Raw genomic sequence first — 14,483 nt, 5'->3', positions numbered from 1 at the left:
ATGAAAAGCCGCAAACCGCAGGTCTGAATTGACCTGCGGTTTGCGGCGATTGCCGACACAGGGGGGTCACGGGACCCCCCCCCCGCGCATTTAGCCAAGGTGCCTGCTCAATGATTTGAGCAGGCACCTTGTTCCGATCACCGCCCGTCGTGCGGCGGGGATTGGAAATACACAGGGCGTACAGGTACCCCCTGTGTCCTTAAGTACCAGGACATGAGGGCGTACCTGTACGCCCTGTGTCCGGAAGAGGTTAAAGGCCATGCACACCTTTGTGGATAATTTTTTTTTATTCTTGCATTGTAGTCATTTTGACCCAAGAGTCATTTTTTCAATTTGATTTAGTTACTAATTTTGAACCATTGTCTTTGTGCAGCCTTGAGTTTCTCTAGTAGCAGGATCTGAATTTTCACTCTGTTCCGTCAGGCAGCTCAGCTGATGGCTCCTTATCTGTGACCTAATAAACACTTATTATAGCTCAGTTCTAGTCTCACTGATGTTACTTAAATCAAGGTGTTTATGACCTCTTAGTAATTTAGAGGTAAGGGTTATTAGATGACTGGCACAAAGTGAAAGTAAAAAGTATGATTCACACAGCTAGTGAAACAGTTAACCCTTTGTGACAAAACGGCTCAATATTTTTAATAAAGACCAACTGAAAACAAATTGTTTTGCTCAAAATTAAATCAAGAAAAAAAAATGCCCTGAAGGTGTCCATAGAAAATTATCCTTACATGCAAAAGGAGGTACATGTAGGTCACTGGCGGCATGTAATTCCTGCACAATGGCGTACATGTAGTTCATCATGACAGAACAGACATAAAAGCTGCATCCGCATAATCCCCAGTGGGTGTGTGGATGTGACTGACCGTCATGTCCTGCAGGAACAGCCGGGATCAGAGAAGAATCTGATCAGAGATCGCTGTCAGCTGGATAAGGGGAACACTTCATGATGTGATGAGGACATCTCCAATCAGAGAGCAGCAGCCGGTGATCAGATTCTCCTCCTGCCCTGAAGGCACCAAGGACAGAATCTGAAGTCACTTTCTCCATTCATGATTCCATACCTGTGGTGACATCTCCTGGAATGTCCTCCTCCACCTCACTCCGACATGGGAGATCGCCCATAATCCTCTCTTCTTCATCCTCCACTTTAATATCAGTCAGATCTTCCCCCTGATTTGTCATCTGTAACAATTCAGTACAATACAGCAGACAGGTGGGAAATCTAACAGATCCACATAAGAGACCCCCACAATCTATGACCCCTTTATGACCGCAGGACCCCCCTATATAGATGTGTATAGGGCTCAGCTCCATCTACCTGAGGATTCTCTGGGACCTTCTCCTCTGGACAGTCCTGGGAATACAGAGGACGGGGACATCTCTCTGGTGGATTTCTCCTCCTGGATCCATCTGTGGAGACACAAGCACACAGTGACTGAATACATGGCCTCCTGTAGATATGTCTATAGATCAGACTCTTCTCTCAGCTCCTTCACTTCTAGGTTTAGTTATCAGGAGGAAATAATACTGTGTTTCCCACCAACTGTCTCTACTTCACAGCATCTAGCAGGCAACAGGCCCATAGTAACCTCTGGTCTCTGAGAGCACATGGCCAGCAGTGGGCTGATGGCTTCTTCTACAAAGGCCCAGGGCAGGGGGTTGGAGTGTTTTAGGCGCATCCTGCAGCACCCTACCATCCAGAAAGGTGTCAGGCCATCTTCCAGACACAATGACACTTCTGCTTATAATGGTAAATTTCTAGAAAGAGATCCCACAGTAAAGACCTTAATCAGTCAGACGAAGTACACGGAGGAAGTAAAAAACTACCCCCAGTCTCCTTTCCACCAGGCACTGAGGTGGTGGAGAAAGCTCTACATCTGTATCGCTCTCCAAGTCAAGAAAAATATCTTAAGACATTTACTGGATATTTTCTGTGAGACCATGACAGACCGCCTTCCTGCTGGACAGGAACAGGAACCTGTGAGATCACCGAAAGCCCCATCTTCCTCTGTAGGAAGATTCATTAGTTGGACAAGTACAACTGTGCCTAACTGAGATGGGCAACAAGAAGCACCAGAAGCCTCCTTAAGACATTACTGTCACTTAGCTGAATTTGCTGAAGTGCTACCTGTCTCCTGCGCTCTTTACCTCAGAGCTCCACCACATTGTCAAGATGGCACTCGTTTTGAATCTACCTCCTGGTACATCTGCTCCCACAGCCTCCTCAGAGAGCAAGTCTTAGGCCCCAGAATCCCCCTCATTTCTTCCGACTGACGCTTCCCCTCAAAGAGACCCCATGGACGTTCAATAGCAGCTGCCTCTGAAAGACATGGACTCCTCACCGCTGCTGTCTTCAGCTTCCAGCCAGATCGTCCCTCCTTCACTATTAGAGCAGCAGCCCTATAGCCGCCAACAGGCACCAGAGACAGGCTGGTGACTGCTGCCTGGAACAAGGTGGGTTATCAGCAAATCACTCTAGATGGTCCTCAAGCTCTGCCTCCTTCATTTGCCCACCATTTTCTTATAATCTGCAGAAACCTTGGTCATCTCCAGCCTCCCATACCTCTAGTGAATGACAATAAAGGGGTGTGGGGTATTGGCGGTCCACTGTTTTCGATACCTCCTGGCGCAATAACACGACCTCAAGTGGTTGGAGACAATTCTTTTTATTTGCATATACGTGACAACGTGTTTCGGAGTAGAACAACACTTCTTTTTCAAGTCTGAGGCTGTAAATCCACGTGCATACAGGGCTGTATGCTCCACCAGGTGAGCTGGTTGCTGTCTCTGTACTGCTATGTGCTATTTGTTAGCAAGGACTACTCGAGGGACAGTGACTAGATATTGCTATTAATCTCGCCCGTGTGAACGCAGCCTTATAGTCTCACTTGGCCACACTAAACATGCAGAAGATCCTACAGCTGTCTGTTTTGATAAACCTGAAGTCTTCTATTAGGGTCATCCAGGGATAGTTTTGAAGACAGTGTGATGACCCTTATCGAGGCAGATGTTCCACTTTAGGTAGGCTCAAGGAGAAACATTGTAAGTTTATCTTTGGGGTATTGTTGTGGAATAATTCTATTCACTATAATGAAAGTTAAGTTTTGAGGGAACTTCTTTGCTATTCTGTGATTTAGTTGTAAACGTGTAGTGTGCAAATCATGTTCCTTACACACCATTAAATTCCGGGGAAGTAAAGGTCATTTATTTCTGGATCTCTCGCATTGCTCTTCAACAAAGGAGATTCTTCTGCCTCCTGCTGGATAATAACATTACTTATCGATGGGGATTTTGCAAAACGAGATGCTGCAATATTTTATACGTCTGAAGATCTCCCAAAATTTTCAGCTATATTTCAAATTACTGCTCCCTCTCTTGTGAGATCAGATTAGGCTACTGTAACACTAGTGTTTTTACTGGATCCGGCAGAGTTCAGCAAAAACACTTCCGTTACTGATAATACAACCGTCTGCATCCGTTATGAACGGACCCGGTTGTATTATCTTTAACATAGACAAGACGGATCCGTCATTAACTGTCACGGCTGAAAGTGGGGAAAACCCTCAGCCGTGCGGTGTCAACGATAAGATAGCTGATAGGCCAGGACAGGAATCAGGGAGCAGGTCACCTCCTATCGCATCCCTAAATCTGACCCTGTCTCCTAGCCATATGAGCCGACCCTGATGGTAGGAGGGCTCATACTCAGGAACCTAAGATCCCTACTAGCCCTCAGGGTGGCCCTGGACTAGGAGCAGGGTAAGACAACCTGTTCCTCCTAAGCACGGACGAACAGGAGTCTCACTGGCCAAGCTACACAAGAGAGCGGAACATATACAGCATATGGCAATGGCAGGTAAGTAAGACTAGTACCACACCTACCTGCCACAGACACATAGCCTGGAACCCATGTGCAAGTGCTGCAGTCCACAGCAACATAGACGGACACAGCACACGCCACACATCACACAGGAACCCAGGACCATACACTGCAATAAACATAAAGACACCACAAGACATAGCATAAAATCAGAACATCTATGCCTAGACATTACTTATGACCACAAGGGTGGCCCTCACTGGATAGATGTTAAAATACCAGGAGGATGACTCCAGCAAACACCATGGCTGGAGTACCCCTCAGCTACTGGCATCCAGCAGAAGCTAAATAGCCCCAAGTAGCCACACACAGACACAGACACACCCAGTGTTCACTCACTAGGAAGGGAATTAACCCTTCCAATACCAGGCAAGGGATGGAAGCTACTTAAAGGGGAAAAGTACAAACAAACACACACTCCACCTGTTACCACCGGCAACGGCACGCGTGGCAACCATATCCTGGGGATCAACCAGAAGGCCGAGACACTGCCACCACATGCACAATACCACACGTTGCCACGGGCAACCACAAGTGGAGGAAAGTGTCACAAAACACACCAAAGGCCGTGACATTAACTCTGAAAGTCAAGGAAGATGGATCCGTTTGCTATCGTGGCAGAGAAAATGGATCCATCCCCATTGACCTGCATTGGGGGTCATGCCGGATCCGTCTTGCTCCGCATCCCACGACGGAAAGCAAACTACAACACGTTGCAGTTTGCTCTCCGGTCTGGGAACGCAACTAAATAGAACGGAATGCATTTTGGTGCATTCCGTTCTGTTCACTTCAGTCCGGTCCCCATTGAAGGAACTCAATACCGCAAAACTTAAACGCTAGTGTGAAAGTAGCCTTACTCCTCCACCCCCACTATCTGCATGGACATCCCATCAGTCCTGCAAAAACAGACCTCGCACGAGACCATCTCCTGCCATTCTCCTACTTGATCCTCTAGAGAGGTCTGGATCCTGGATTCGGATGCTGTTGGAATCCTTCTCCCCTGATTGGCCGGTGACTGTGGATCTTTATGGATTATTAATACTTCATTGCTATTTCTCGGCTGCTGTTATTTCACAGTTTGGTTTATATTATATGGGGTCACGTGTCCTCTGTGGCGGCCGGTTTTATTCTCTTCTCTCACTTTTTTCCCTCTTCTTTTTATCTCCCTAGATTTTGATAGCCTATCTTCACGTTAGCTCATCAATATCAGATTCGTTGAGTTCCAACTACCGCCACCCCCACCAATCAACAGTTTGAAGCCCTGTGGCTTCTTGCTAAGCTTGTGACGTCATGTTCATTGGTCCTGGGCGCAGATCTGTTCCATGGAAGTGAATAGAGAAGAGCTGCAATACCAAGCACAGCCACTATGCAATGGACAGCGCTGTCTTCAAACATCGCTGATCGTCGGGGGTGCTGGGTGTCGGATCCTCGCAGACAGTGATGACCTATCCTGAACATAAGTCATCAATATTAAACGTCCTGAAAGCCCTGCCTAGGTTTTTGGGATGCTCCAGTCTATACATGGATTCAGGTTGCCTCCTGGTGCCGGACTCATCCAGTCTCCGCTAAGTTCCTTAGATTTCTCAAATATGGTGAGAGTAATCTCACTTAGGCCGAGTTCACACGTGACTGATTAGCTGCGGATTTAGTTGCAGAAAAGCTGCAGATTAGACGTAGTGTCATTATTTGCATAGAAAAGGGTAAAATCTGCAGCACAACGTTTTTTTTACACAGTGTGTGAGAATTGTGAAGTTCTCATCCACTTTCCTGGTACTGAACAACGCTGAGGATTTGCCGCACAAAACTCCACAGCTAATCAGTCATGTGTGAACCTGGCCTTAATATAAAAGGTCTGAACTCCATCAGTAAACGCGGGTTGGCCCCGCATGAACCTCGCCAGCTGGTGCTCCTCCATTACATGTCACTGCACATGACGGCTCTTACCTTGTGATATAAGAGGCTGGTGCTCCTCCATTACATGTCACTGCACACACGTGTATACACTGCACATGACGGCTCTTACCTTGTGATATAAGAGGCTGGTGCTCCTCCATTACATGTCACTGCACACACGTGTATACACTGCACATGACGGCTGTTACCTTGTGATATAAGAGGCTGGTGCTCCTCCATTACATGTCACTGCACACACGTGTATACACTGCACATGACGGCTCTTACCCTGTGATATAAGAGGCTGGTGCTCCTCCATTACATGTCACTGCACACACGTGTATACACTGCACATGACGGCTCTTACCTTGTGATATAGAGGCTGGTGCTCCTCCATTACTTGTCACTGCACACACGTGTATACACTGCACATGGCGGCTCTTACCTTGTGATATAAGAGGCTGGTGCTCCTCCATTACATATCACTGCACACACGTGTATACACTGCACATGACGGCTCTTACCTTGTGATATAAGAGGCTGGTGCTCCTCCATTACATGTCACTGCACACACGTGTATACACTGCACATGACGGCTCTTACCCTGTGATATAAGAGGCTGGTGCTCCTCCATTACATGTCACTGCACACACGTGTATACACTGCACATGACGGCTCTTACCTTGTGATATAAGAGGCTGGTGCTCGCCCATTACATGTCACTGCACACACGTGTATACACTGCACATGACGGCTCTTACCCTGTGATATAAGAGGCTGGTGCTCCTCCATCATGGCCTCCTTGTACAGGTCCTTGTGTCCTTCTATATACTCCCACTCCTCCATGGAGAAATAGACAGTGACATCCTGACACCTTAGAGGAACCTGACAACACAATGACACCGTCATCACCCAGACCCCTCCAGTGCTGTTAGTGGAGAATTTCCCAGCATTCCCAGCAGTGTCACCTCTCCAGTCAGCAGCTCCATCATCTTGTGGGTGAGTTCTAGGATCTTCTGCTCATGTATCAGGGGGTGAGGGGGAGGCTCTGTGATGGGGTGAGGGGTCCTGCTCCGCCCTCCTGACTCCTGGAGATGGATGATGGGAGTCACACAGTCCCCCGATGTCTTCTTCACTATTGTGTACTCCTGTGGATGGAGAGAGACACTTAGGGAATAAACCCTTCAGGGGCCATGTGCTCTCCTCCTGGGTACAACGTGCCTACTTACCTTCTCATGGCTCCTACAACATGACTATTGGTCACTGGTCACATGATACATCACTCACTATACTGGGGGCTGATCTTCAGGTTCTCCGTCACTTGGAAGGTCTGGAGGCCGTTCTCCAGGACCCTGGACTCTTCCTATCACTTCCTATGATGGATTCTCCTTCCCGATGTCTGACTTGTTACAGAATACAATAAAGAGGAGAGAAATCTAGAAAAGTTTACCTCTCCGCTCAGCAGGGAGATGATCTCCAAGGTGAGGTCTAATATTCTTCTGCTGATCTCCTTCCTGTCCATCCTTGGTGGCTCATTTAGGACAAGGGTCGTATTGCTGGTTTTCTTCATCGCCCTCCAAGAAAAAGGTATAAAGGTTAATCACTAACTAGTGTTGAGCGAATTTCTGTTTTAGGTTCGGCGTCTAAAGTTCGGCTTCCGGTTAGCGGAGAATCCCGATATGTATTCCGAATTCCGTTGTGGTCCGTGGTAGCGGAATCAATAATCGGCCATTATTGATTCCGCTATCACGGACCACAACGGAATTCGGAATACATATCGGGATTCTCCGCTAACCGGAAGCCGAACTTTAGACGCCGAACTTAAAACAGAAGTTTGCTCAACACTATCAGTAAGGGCTCGTGCACACAAAAGTGTGCTGTCCGGGCCCGCAAACAACGGGTCTGTAATATACGGGCCACAGCCATTTTAACATCATATCACGGATGCGGACTCATTCAAGTGAATGGATCCACAATCCGGAAGGTGCGGTGAGGAACACAGGCACAGAACTCCATGGAAGCACTACAGATTTATTCCGTGAGGTTTCTCTCCATGCCTCCGCACCGCAAAAAAAAATAGAACATGTCGAATTTTTTTGAAGTGCAGACATTTCATGGACTCATTCAAGTTAAATGGGTCTGAGTCCGTCTGCGTCAGCTGCATGGATGGATGGTGCCCGTGCATTTGCAGTCCCCAATGCACAGAACGGCCGGCAAACATTCATCAGCTCTAAGTCCCCTGTAATGAGGCCGAGAAAAAGTACAACTCATCCCGCAAAACTCAGACCCTCATAAAGCTGCACTGACGGGAAAACCCTGAGCTCCGGGTGTATCTAAGCTCCTGGCAGTGCAGTGTGTATCTAAGCTCCTGGCAGTGTGTATCTAAGCTCCTGGCAGTGCAGCGTGTATCTAAGCTCCTGGCAGTGCAGCGTGTATCTAAGCTCCTGGCAGTGCAGTGTGTGGAGGCAGGAGACTCTGACCTCTGTGTGTATCTAAGCTCCTGGCAGTGCAGGGTGTATCTAAGCTCCTGGCAGTGCAGTGTGTATCTAAGCTCCTGGCAGTGCAGTGTGTATCTAAGCTCCTGGCAGTGCAGTGTGTATCTAAGCTCCTGGCAGTGTGTATCTAAGCTCCTGGCAGTGCAGGGTGTATCTAAGCTCCTGGCAGTGCAGTGTGTATCTAAGCTCCTGGCAGTAAAAACCTCATTCACGCGGAGCAGATTCTCTCCTCCAGCAATGAATAATGACAACCCCCACTATCACCACTACTACTCCCATCATACTAATCTGAGGAGCGGAGAAGGATTCCTTGTGTGTAATGGAGGAGAATCTCCAGAGGTGACATGTCTGAGCTCTCCACCACACTGTCTCCTCACAGCTCATCTTACCTGCAGGCTGGAGGAATGGCTGATACCAGAGAGAACAAGAGCCCTGACTACCGACCAGGACCTGCCCAGTGTCTGCTGCACTGCCAGAGCTGAAGGACCTGCGGTGACGTCACCGTCATGTGATCAGTGCAGGGGGCGTGGCTCAGAACTGGATTGGATATTTATAGATTGGCTTGTGGTGATGGTCATGTGACTTGAGGGGGCGGGGCTTCTGTGCTTCGTGACGTAGTGATCCCGCTCTTTCGGTTCTCAGACAGCTTCTATTATTCTGAGAGGTTTTGCAGTATTTTTTATGAGGTATTTTGTGCCATGTGACATATACAAAAGAAATAACAATGTGAGAACAGAAGCATTATTCCATGTGTTTACAGCATATAAGTGATATTTACAGACATCCCAACCTGCAAAAACTCATTTCAGGGAGGTTTTCTTTTTTTTTTTTTTTTTGCCTAAAGGGTTAACGGTAAAGTGTCACACATAATTACAGTTATTACTCGCCTCAACATGTCTCTGACAGTCATTTAACCCACCGTGGGACATTGAAAAATCACTGCTGCAAACAGCGCAGCGAGCTCCACTTCCATTACTTATTTCCCCTATTAGACAAGGGTGCACTTCAGTGTAGTCCGGGGGGAAGGGCGGTTTGTACTGGCAGATCCTGCCGTGGCGCTGAGCTCTGTCACTGCGTCACTGACTCACCGCACTCTCTCTTTTGGCAAACAGTCAGTGACTGATTCTTAACCACCTCCGGACCGCCTAACGCAGGATCGCGTTCCGGAGGTGGCAGCCCTGCGCAGAGTCACGCATATACGCGTCATCTCGCGATGGCCGAGATTTCCTGTGAACGCGCGCACACAGGCGCGCGCGCTCACAGGAACGGAAGGTAAGAGAGTTGATCTCCAGCCTGCCAGCGGCGATCGTTCGCTGGCAGGCTGGAGATGTGTTTTTTTTAACCCCTAACAGGTATATTAGACGCTGTTTTGATAACAGCGTCTAATATACCTGCTACCTGGTCCTCTGGTGGTCCCCTTTGTTTGGATTGACCACCAGAGGACACAGGTAGCTCAGTAAAGTAGCACCAAGCACCACTACACTACACTACACCCCCCCCGTCACTTATTAACCCCTTATTCACCCCTGATCACCCCATATAGACTCCCTGATCACCCCCCTGTCATTGATCACCCCCCTGTCATTGATCACCCCCCTGTAAAGCTCCATTCAGACGTCCGCATGATTTTTACGTATCCACTGATAGATGGATCGGATCCGCAAAACGCATCCGGACGTCTGAATGAAGCCTTACAGGGGCGTGATCAATGACTGTGGTGATCACCCCATATAGACTCCCTGATCACCCCCCTGTCATTGATCACCCGCCTGTCATTGATCACCCCCCTGTAAAGCTCCATTCAGATGTCCGCATGATTTTTACGGATGCACTGATAGATGGATCCGATCCGCAAAACACATACGGAAATCTGAATTGAGCCTTATAGGGGGGTGATCAATGACAGGGGGGTGATCACCCCATATAGACTCCCTGATCACCCCCCTGTAAAGCTCCATTCAGATGTCCGCATGATTTTTACGGATGCACTGATAGATGGATCGGATCCGCAAAACGCATCCGGACGTCTGAATGAAGCCTTACAGGGGCATGATCAATGACTGTGGTGATCACCCCATATAGACTCCCTGATCACCCCCCTGTAAAGCTCCATTCAGATGTCCGCATGATTTTTACGGATGCACTGATAGATGGATCCGATCCGCAAAACGCATCCGGACGTCTGAATGAAGCCTTACAGGGGCATGATCAATGTCTGTGGTGATCACCCCATATAGACTCCCTGATCACCCCCCTGTCATTGATCACCCCCCTGTCATTGATCACCCCCCCCCCCCTGTCATTGATCACTCCCCCTGTCATTGATCACCCCCCCTGTCATTGATCACCCCCCCTGTCATTGATCACCCCCCCTGTCATTGATCACCACCCCTGTCATTGATCACCCCCCTGTCATTGATCACCCTCTGTAAGGCTCCATTCAGACATTTTTTTGGCCCAAGTTAGCGGAATTTTTTTTTTTTTTTCTTACAAAGTCTCATATTCCACTAACTTGTGTCAAAAAATAAAATCTCACATGAACTCACCATACCCCTCACGGAATCCAAATGCGTAAAATTGTTTAGACATTTATATTCCAGACTTCTTCTCACGCTTTAGGGCCCCTAGAATGCCAGGGCAGTATAAATACCCCACATGTGACCCCATTTCGGAAAGAAGACACCCCCAGGTATTCCGTGAGGGGCATATTGAGTCCATGAAAGATTGAAATTTTTGTCCCAAGTTAGCGGAACGGGAGACTTTGTGAGAAAAAAATTAAAAATATCAATTTCCGCTAACTTGTGCCAAAAAAAAAAAATTTCTATGAACTCGCCATGCCCCTCATTGAATACCTTGGGGTGTCTTCTTTCCAAAATGGGGTCACATGTGGGGTATTTATACTGCCCTGGCATTCTAGGGGCCCCAAAGTGTGAGAAGAAGTCTGGTATCCAAATGTCTAAAAATGCCCTCCTAAAAGGAATTTGGGCACCTTTGCGCATCTAGGCTGCAAAAAAAGTGTCACACATCTGGTATCGCCGTACTCAGGAGAAGTTGGGGAATGTGTTTTGTGTTGTCATTTTACATATACCCATGCTGGGTGAGAGAAATATCTTGGTCAAATACAAACTTTGTATAAAAAAATGGGAAAAGTTGTCTTTTGCCAAGATATTTCTCTCACCCAGCATGGGTATATGTAAAATGACACCCCAAAACACATTCCCCAACTTCTCCCGAGTACGGAGATACCAGATGTGTGACACTTTTTTGCAGCCTAGGTGGGCAAAGGGGCCCACATTCCAAAGAGCACCTTTAGGATTTCACAGGTCATTTACCTACTTACCACACATTAGGGCCCCTGGAAAATGCCAGGGCAGTATAACTACCCCACAAGTGACCCCATTTTGGAAAGAAGACACCCCAAGGTATTCCGTGAGGGGCATGGCGAGTTCCTAGAATTTTTTATTTTTGTCACAAGTTAGTGGAAAATGATGATTTTTTTTATTTTTTATTTTTTTCATACAAAGTCTCATATTCCACTAACTTGTGACAAAAAATAAAAACTTCCATGAACTCACTATGCCCATCAGCGAATACCTTGGGGTCTCTTCTTTCCAAAATGGGGTCACTTGTGGGGTAGTTATACTGCCCTGGCATTCTAGGGGCCCAAATGTGTGGTAAGGAGTTTGAAATCAAATTCTGTAAAAAATGACCTGTAAAATCCGAAAGGTGCTCTTTGGAATATGGGCCCCTTTGCCCACCTAGGCTGCAAAAAAGTGTCACACATCTGGTATCGCCGTACTCAGGAGAAGTTGGGGAATGTGTTTTGGGGTGTCATTTTACATATACCCATGCTGGGTGAGAGAAATATCTTGGCAAAAGACAACTTTTCCCATTTTTTTATACAAAGTTGGCATTTGACCAAGATATTTTTCTCACCCAGCATGGGTATATGTAAAATGACACCCCAAAACACATTCCCCAACTTCTCCTGAGTACGGAGATACCAGATGTGTGACACTTTTTTGCAGCCTAGGTGGGCAAAGGGGCCCACATTCCAAAGAACACCTTTCGGATTTCACTCGTCATTTTTTACAGAATTTGATTTCAAACTCCTTACCACACATTTGGGCCCCTAGAATGCCAGGGCAGTATAACTACCCCACAAGTGACCCCATTTTGGAAAGAAGAGACCCCAAGGTATTTCGTGATGGGCATAGTGAGTTCATAGAAGTTTTTATTTTTTGTCACAAGTTAGTGGAATATGAGACTTTGTAAGAAAAAAAAAAAAAAATCATCATTTTCCGCTAACTTGTGACAAAAAATAAAAAGTTCTATGAACTCACTATGCCCATCAGCGAATACCTTAGGGTGTGTACTTTCCGAAATGGGGTCATTTGTGGGGTGTTTGTACTGTCTGGCCATTGTAGAACCTCAGGAAACATGACAGGTGCTCAGAAAGTCAGAGCTGCTTCAAAAAGCGGAAATTCACATTTTTGTACCATAGTTTGTAAACGCTATAACTTTTACCCAAACCATTTTTTTTTTACCCAAACATTTTTTTTTTATCAAAGACATGTAGAACAATAAATTTAGAGCAAAATTTCTATATGGATCTCGTTTTTTTTGCAAAATTTTACAACTGAAAGTGAAAAATGTCATTTTTTTGCAAAAAAATCGTTAAATTTCGATTAATAACAAAAAAAGTAAAAATGTCAGCAGCAATGAAATACCACCAAATGAAAGCTCTATTAGTGAGAAGAAAAGGAGGTAAAATTCATTTGGGTGGTAAGTTGCATGACCGAGCAATAAACGGTGAAAGTAGTGTAGGTCAAAAGTGTAAAAAGTGGCCTGGTCTTTCAGGGTGTTTAAGCACTGGGGGCTGAAGCGGTTAAGTGCCGCCTCTCCCCTCCTCCCTCTTTGAGATCAGACATCCAGTTGCGGACACATCGGCTTCTTCTTGCACTGTACAGTGCGCACGCGCCGAGACACTGCTACAGGTGCCGGAAAGGTTTACTGCGCGTATTGCCTATTGTCTCATTTGCGGGCGTCAGGGAGCCGCTATCTCAGGTGTCGGCAACCCGCGGCTCCAGGGGCGGATGCTAGCGAGGGGAGGAGGCGCCCTGTGACACTTACCTGCTCTGGCGTTGCCGCTGCTGACAGGTCGCCGCCGCTCCACACTGCCCGCCCGGTGACAGGCAATAGCGTTGCCGTTGCTAGGTAATGCAACATGGCTGCCTCCATCAGCTCCGCCTCGCCGCTAGTACAGTGCCTGGTGATGCCCGTCCGCCTGCGTGCGAGGGGGAGGAGTGACGGAGCCAGCACTGCGCGGGAGGGAAGAACACACACAAAAGAAGGTAACTTGTTAATTTAACGTTTATTTCTATGAGGAGGAGTAATTCTGAGGGGGTCAAACAAAGAAGTAATATTAAAAAAAGTGACAAAAAAGTTATTTTTATAATGACGAGGATGACATTGGGCCCTCATTATTAATTATTATTTACATCAGGCGCTGATTATGATTTATGGTACACTGGGGCCCTGATTCATTCTCTATGGCATTTGGGGGCATTGGTCATTTTCTCTGGCACTTTGGGGCAGTAATTAGTTGTTTATGGCACATTGGGGGCATTGCTATTGGCTGTGTAATGTGCTGTTCAATTGCAGGGAAAGGAACAGGAGGGGGGTGGCTGGAGCTTGAGGGGGCCCTGAGGTTCAGGAGCAAAAATCCCATTAACCAGGTAAATTAAATATTTTAATTAGCTATTAATTTGCAAAAATATATTTTACATTGTTAAGTGAAAAAGTCCTTTTTTTCTTCAGATTGACAGCTGACTGCACGATCCTGTATATAGCATTAAGGTAAGAAACAATATATGCAGTGTTATATTTGTTTTAAATGCCGCAATGGTTTTGCGGCTCCCAAGTGGCTCTTTATGTCTTAAAGGTTGCAGACCCCTGCGCTATCTAATAGCGGGAGACTCCCTGAACGTCCGGGAGACTTGAGATCCCTGTATTTACTATTGATGACCAATCCACAGGAGAACTGCTTTATGAAACTCTAAGGCTGCGCTCACACGGGCGAGATTTCCGCGCGGGTGCAATGCGGTAGGTGAGCGTATTGCACCCGCACTGAATCCCGACCCATTCATTTCAATGGGGCTGTTCAGATGAGCGGTGATTTTCACGCATCACTTGTGCGTTGCGTGAAAATTGCA

General features: G+C 47.0%; 1 protein-coding gene and 1 long non-coding RNA gene across 2 annotated transcripts in view; both read right to left on the bottom strand.

The window, feature by feature from the left end:
• The window catches only part of LOC120991238 (zinc finger protein 567-like), a 73,669-nt gene that overhangs the window by 17,272 nt on the left and 41,914 nt on the right, over nucleotides 1-14,483 (bottom strand). The window lies entirely within an intron of this gene.
• LOC120991263 lies at nucleotides 6,876-8,712 on the bottom strand. The gene is made up of 3 exons (XR_005776602.1): nucleotides 8,658-8,712; nucleotides 7,224-7,347; nucleotides 6,876-6,921 (listed from the first exon to the last, which is right to left on the bottom strand). It is a non-coding gene; the product is annotated as an uncharacterized LOC120991263 (long non-coding RNA).

Source organism: Bufo bufo, chromosome 2 (assembly GCF_905171765.1).
Source record: "Bufo bufo chromosome 2, aBufBuf1.1, whole genome shotgun sequence".
Classification (NCBI taxonomy): domain Eukaryota; kingdom Metazoa; phylum Chordata; class Amphibia; order Anura; family Bufonidae; genus Bufo; species Bufo bufo.
This window is presented reverse-complemented; position numbering and strand designations above follow the sequence as displayed.